Source organism: Rhinolophus sinicus, chromosome 7, assembly GCF_057876585.1.
Source record: "Rhinolophus sinicus isolate RSI-liver-muscle chromosome 7, RSI-T2T, whole genome shotgun sequence".
NCBI lineage: Eukaryota > Metazoa > Chordata > Mammalia > Chiroptera > Rhinolophidae > Rhinolophus > Rhinolophus sinicus.
The window spans coordinates 22,701,749-22,707,760 of record NC_142507.1 but is presented as its reverse complement, the minus strand read 5'-3'; the positions used below and the strand labels follow the sequence as shown (position 1 = coordinate 22,707,760).

Below are 6,012 nucleotides of genomic sequence, written 5' to 3'. Positions count from 1 at the left end.
GTATAGGTCCTTCATAGCCTTTGTTAAGTTTATTTTTAGGTATTTTATTCTGTTTGTTGCAATTGCAAAAAACATTGTCTTTTTCTGAAATTTCGTTGTTAGTATATAGGAATGCAGTGGATTTTTGTGCATAATTTTGTAGCTGGCAAATTTACTGTATTTGTTTGTTGTTTCTAATAGTTTTTTTGGTGGAGTCTTTAGGGTTTTCTATATAAACAATCATGTCTTCTGCAAAAAGGGACAATTTAACTTCATTCCCAATTTGGATGCCTTTTATTTCTTTCTCTTGTCTGATTGCTCTGTCTAGGACTTTCAATACTATGTTGATTAACAGTGGGAAGAGATAGTATCCTTGTTTTCTTCTTGATCTTAGAGGAAAAGCTTTCAGTTTTTCACCAATTACGTATGATATTCACTGAGGGTTTGTCATATATGGCCTTATTATGTTGAGGTACTTTCCTTCTCTACCCATTTTATTATGTGTTTTAATCATAAATAGGTGTTGTATGCTGTCAAATGCTTTTTCTGCATCTATTGATATGATCATATGATTTGCAGTCTTTAGTTGATTTATCTGGTGTATCACATTGATCAATTTGCATATGTTGAACCATCCTTGCTCCACTGGAATGAACCACACTTGCTTGTGATGTATAATCTTTTTAATGTATCATTGTATTTGATTTGCTGGTATTTTGTTTAAGATTTTTGCATCTGTATTCATCAGATATTGGTCTGTAGGTTTCTTTATTGTATTATCTTCACCAGGTTATAGTATCAGGGTAATGTTGGTCTCATCAAATGCATTAGAAAATATTCCCTCTTCTTTAATTTTTTGGACGAGTTTGAGAAGGACAGTATTAATCAATCTTTGAATGTTTGGTAGAATTCACTAGTGAAGCCATCTGGTCCTGGACTTATGCTTTAGGGAAGGTTTTGGATGACTGTGTCAATTTCCTTACTGTTGATCAGTCTATTTATATTTTCCAGTTCTTGATTCAGCCTAGAAAGGCTGTATGTTTCTAAGAACTTGTCCATTTCTTCCAGGTTATTGAATTTGGTAGCATATAGTCCTTCATAATATTCTTATATGATTCTTTGTATTTCTGTGGTACCCATCATAACTTCTCTTCTTTCATTTCTGATTTTGTTTGTGTCTTTTCTCTTTTTTCCTTGGTGAGTCTAGCCAGGGGTTTGTCAATTTTATTAATTTTTTAAAAAAACCAGCTCTTTGTTGCATTATATTTTCCTATTGTCTTTTTGTTCTCTATCTCATTTAATTCTGCTCTAATTTTTATTATTTCCTTTCTTCTGCTGACTTTGGGTTTCATTTGTTCTTCTTTTTACAGAGCAGCAAATAGATTGAGATTGATAAATATTATGTCTTCTTAATGTATTGTCCCCTTTAGCATTATAAAATGTCTATCTTTGTTTCTTGTTACCTTTTTGTCCTGAAGTATGTTTCTTCAGATATAAATATGACTACACCCACTTTTCTCTGGATAGCATTTTCTTGGATTACGTTTTCCACCCTTTCACTTTGAGTCTATATTTGTCCTTGTAGCTGAGATGTGTCTCTTGGAGACAGCATATGGTTGGGTTTTGTTTTTTGATCCAATCTGCTACTCTTGTGCCTTTTTATTGGTGAGTTCAGTCTTACATTTAGGGTGATTATTGATATATGAAGATTTCCTATAGCCATTTTATCTCTCTTCCTGGTAGCTCAGTGTCTCCATTGCTTATTTTCCTTTGTCTCTCTACCTGTTATTTTAGTTTTATGGCATTCTATGATTTTTTTTCTGTTTTTTATGTTATGTGCTTCAGTTGTAGAGTTTTGTGTGTGGTTACCATTAAGTATATGTAGAAGAAAGTTTCATATATACAATAGTCTTTTTTCTTCTGCATGCATCTTATCTCCTTTCCCCTTTGCAAATTTAGACCTTACCCCTTTCTCTTTTATATTTTTTTGTTGTCACAAATTATCTTTATTTATGCTGTGAGTTCATTTCTGAGTTGTGGTAGCTATTGTGTTCTTCTCTTTTTCTTTTTTATATTTTTACCTCCTTTAACCTTTATATTATATTTAAGTGTATAGTGCCCGATTCTAAATAAGGGTTGCAATTTCCTCCTTCTGTCTGTCTGCTAGTCACCTTACTCATAGTTTTGTATCATTTTGCCTTTTTTTTTCAGGTAGAATAACCCTCTTCAGTGTTTCTTGTAGTGCAGGACTTATGTGGAAAATACCCTTAATTTCTTATGTCTGGAAAGGTTTTTTTACCCCTTCATATTTAAAAAATAACTTTGTGGCTATATTATTCTTCGCTGGTAATTTCTCTCTTTCAATAGTTTGAATATTTGATTCCACTGTCTTCTGGCTTGTAGAGTTTCTGCTGAAAAAAATGATAATAATCTAACAGGCTTCCCTTTATAGTTTACATTCTTTTTCCTGGCTTTTTTTAGTATTCTTTCTTTGTCATTAATTTAAGGTATTTTTAATATAATGTGCCTTGGAGAAGGCCTTTTTGGATTGAGATAATTGGGTATTCTGTTTGCTTCTTGGATTCGAGGATCCAGTTCTTTCCATAGGTTTGGGAAGTTCTTGTTGACTATTTATTTGAATAGGCTCTCTGTTACCTTCTCCCTTTCTTCTCGTTCTGGTATGCCCACTATTCTTATATTGCTCTTTCTGATGGAGTCAGATAGTTCTTGTAGAATTCTTTCATTTCTTTTAACTTGCAAATCTCCTCTCTTCTTCCATTGCCATCATTTCCAGATTTCTATCTTTGATATCACTAGTTCTTTCCTCCATCTGGTCAGCTATTATTTCCTAAGCTCTCTATTTTATTCTTTATGTCTTACTGCATTCTTTAGCACCAGAATTTCTACTTGGTTCTGTTTTAAAGTCTCAATCTCTTTGGTAATGTATTCCACTTGTTCATTGATTTTATTTCTAAATTCATTAAACCTGCCTGTCTGAGTTTTCTTGCATCTCATTGATTGTATTCAGACGTGCAATCTTGAATTCTGTGTCACTTAAATCACATATTTCCATGTCTTTAAGTTTATTTTCTGGAGATTTTTCATTTTCTTTATGAGCTGTCTTGCTACCTTGGTTGTATATGATATTTGATGGATTATTTCTCTGCCTAGGCAGCTATGGGAGTGAACGCTGCAGCAAGTTGATAAGAAGAGGTCTTTCTTTTGTGCTGGAGTGTTTTGTTTTGCACTGCTCTGGCTGGCTTCTGGGATCCCTGCTGGGCGGTGAAAAATGCCTTGTATTCCCTGGGGAGGTGGGTATCTTCTCTGTGACCAGGTCACTTCGGTCTCAGAGCACCTCCCCTGATCAGGAATGTGGGGGGTTGGGGTTCTGACTCCTGAAATCCCAGTGCTGTCCCTGCAGCCAGATTCAGTGCTGCCTGAGGTACCCCAGCTGGGATCAGCTGCAAAGGTGAAGATTGGTAGTGGAATGGGCTAGGAGAGGTCACTAGTATGTTTGTGGCTTTTTTCTTTTCCCAATAATGGTGACTGCCAGCTCTTAGCGGCCTCACCTCTGTATCTCCACCCTTGTCACTGGGGTTAGCCACAGTATCTGCCACTCAGGAACTTTCTCTCCAGTTCTCAGTGATTTAGATATTCTGCTCCTTAACCTGACACTCACTGTTGCAGTTCATTTGGGGGCTTGCTGCTAGCTCTCGGAGGGTACGGGGGGTGAGCTCTGGAAGGGTGGTGGGGGAGGCAACCACACTATGTGGCTCTGTTTTCTTCCTGGCAGTGGTGGCTGTGAGACCACGGCTGTGCCGCTTCTGTATTTGGTCTCTGTCCTGAGGTCTCTGCCCTGATTGCTGGGTTCAGCTGTATTATATGCTGATCACTTAGGTGGGAGAGTACACCTGATGTCTCAGGCCTCCCCTCTCACAGGAGTGCTGTGAGCTCCGGGCTGCGTCCACAGCAGTGAACTCTGGGCTGTGTCCGCAGCACTCGCATGCACTCATATGCTCTTCTGCTGTCCCTCCTTTTCTGTTTGCCCTGATTCACACACTTTCAGATGTTTCCATGTGCAGACATCTCAAATGTCTTTCTTTGTGTATTGTGTAGGGACTCCTTTGTTGAATTATAGCAGTTCAACTTGTTGTAACTTCAAGAGGAGAGATCAAAGGGACACTTCATACTGCCATGCTTCTGATGTCCTCTCCCTTCAATTTTTATTATAATCTGCTTTTTAGTTAATAGAAGACAGTAAGCATTATACGCATTTTTCTTAACATTGAATACTATTGGGCATATTCTTTTTCAATTTTTTTTTTCAAATGTAACTTGCAAAGGATAATCATCTGTAATTTTTTTGTTGTTAAAGCAGAAATTTATTAAAATCCATTTATATAGTGTTTTATAGACAAAAAAATGTACAGACTTCTAAACATTCAGGTAATGAACTCTATTCTCAGGAGTGTTTTGTGAGAAGACCAAATTCTTTGCCCTCCCTCCAAAAAAGATATATCTGTATATACTCCTGAAAATGATGCATTTCTTACACCACTCATGAACAATCCTGCTGAGGTCCCCAAACCTCTGCAGAGTGTGAAAAGATATTATCAGAGAACCTCCTCCAGAACGCAAAGCCTCATCACAGAGGTGTAGTGCAAGAGATACATGAAATGGCTGCCACTTCAGAGACGATACATGAAATGGCTGCCGCTTCAGAGTATTGTGTGCACACCTGGCGGACAGGCCATGAGAAGACTGTGAGGGCCCAGCTGGGCAGCCCCTAGGTGCGAGCATGGCCAGCCGGGACTGCAAGGCCTCCAGGGCCTCCTCCTCCTCCTCATCTTCTGAGGCAGCCATGGCTCCTGGAGGATCAGGCTCTGGAAGGGCATGAGTAACTTTACTAGGTGCTTTGCCCTGCTGTAATTTCAAATAGAATTTTGTCAATTTCCATTTCTGCCACTTCTTCCATTTTTTTCCTGGTCATCCATGCTTTCAAAAGTGTCCTCTAATGTCTCTTCTATGATCCCAGCCCTTATCATCTCTTTGGATAGCTCTCGCATGGTTGCCTGGGTTTCTGGGATTTTCACAAGACTCTGCATGGCAGTCATCATTTATGTGCTCTTCTGCAGGGAACTAGCCATTCACCAAACCTCCAGCTGGTTCTTCATATCCATAAGCACGGAGTTCATGTGAGCTTTGGATGCATAGAGCTTGTGCACAGGCTTCTTTGATCTGATCATCTGCTTGGCCAGAACTACAAAGACATCTTTCTGACCCTTCTTGGTAGCATCTTTCGCAAGTCATTTCACTTTTTCTTCTTCTCTTTGAATATCTCTTATTTGCCTGTCAACAACTCTCATTTCCTTTATCTTCAATGACCATTCATTGACCAGCTCTTTGGGAGGCTTCTCCTGGGTTTTTCCAAACAGCCCCATGGCTTACTGTGTTCCCTGCACCCAGGTAGGTCACGGGTGGCCACTTGGGCGGGGCCACTGAGAGCAAAAGAGTACAGACGCCCACAGAAGGGGGTGGCTGCAGTTAGGCTTTTGTATTATTTCTTTGGAATAATTCTTATAAATGGAATTTGCTGGTAATGGATTATATTAATTGTTTTCTTGATGTTATTTTAGTGTTGTTTTTTTTCCCTTTTTAATATTTAAAAAATAGCACTCAGCATCAAGAGTGAAGTATAGGTTTATTTTTGTATGTGTGTTGTGCTATTGTGGTAAGTTACAATGTGAAGGTTGTGTAAGGTTTCATTTTTCGTAGAATGAGGATTTGAAGTAAGCTTTGGCTTGGCAAAAGCAATGTAGAAGTTCACATGGAGCGTGTAGAAATAAGCCATTCCATTTCAAACAACCCTAAACACTTGAAAATACCTTTCAATATTGAGCAGAAAACCTCCTTATAAATTATTTTAACCCATAAAAAGTCAATATCCTTTTTTATACAATAAACCTTGTTGTTTTTTCTTAGTATATTCTCATTTCTTCTTAGTATATTATTCTTACATGTAAATATACTAAA

General features: G+C 38.0%; 1 pseudogene; it reads right to left on the bottom strand.

The window, feature by feature from the left end:
• Positions 1-4,413: 4,413 nt before the first annotated feature.
• On the bottom strand, positions 4,414-5,489 carry LOC109434258 (charged multivesicular body protein 3 pseudogene; annotated as a pseudogene).
• Positions 5,490-6,012: the final 523 nt, after the last annotated feature.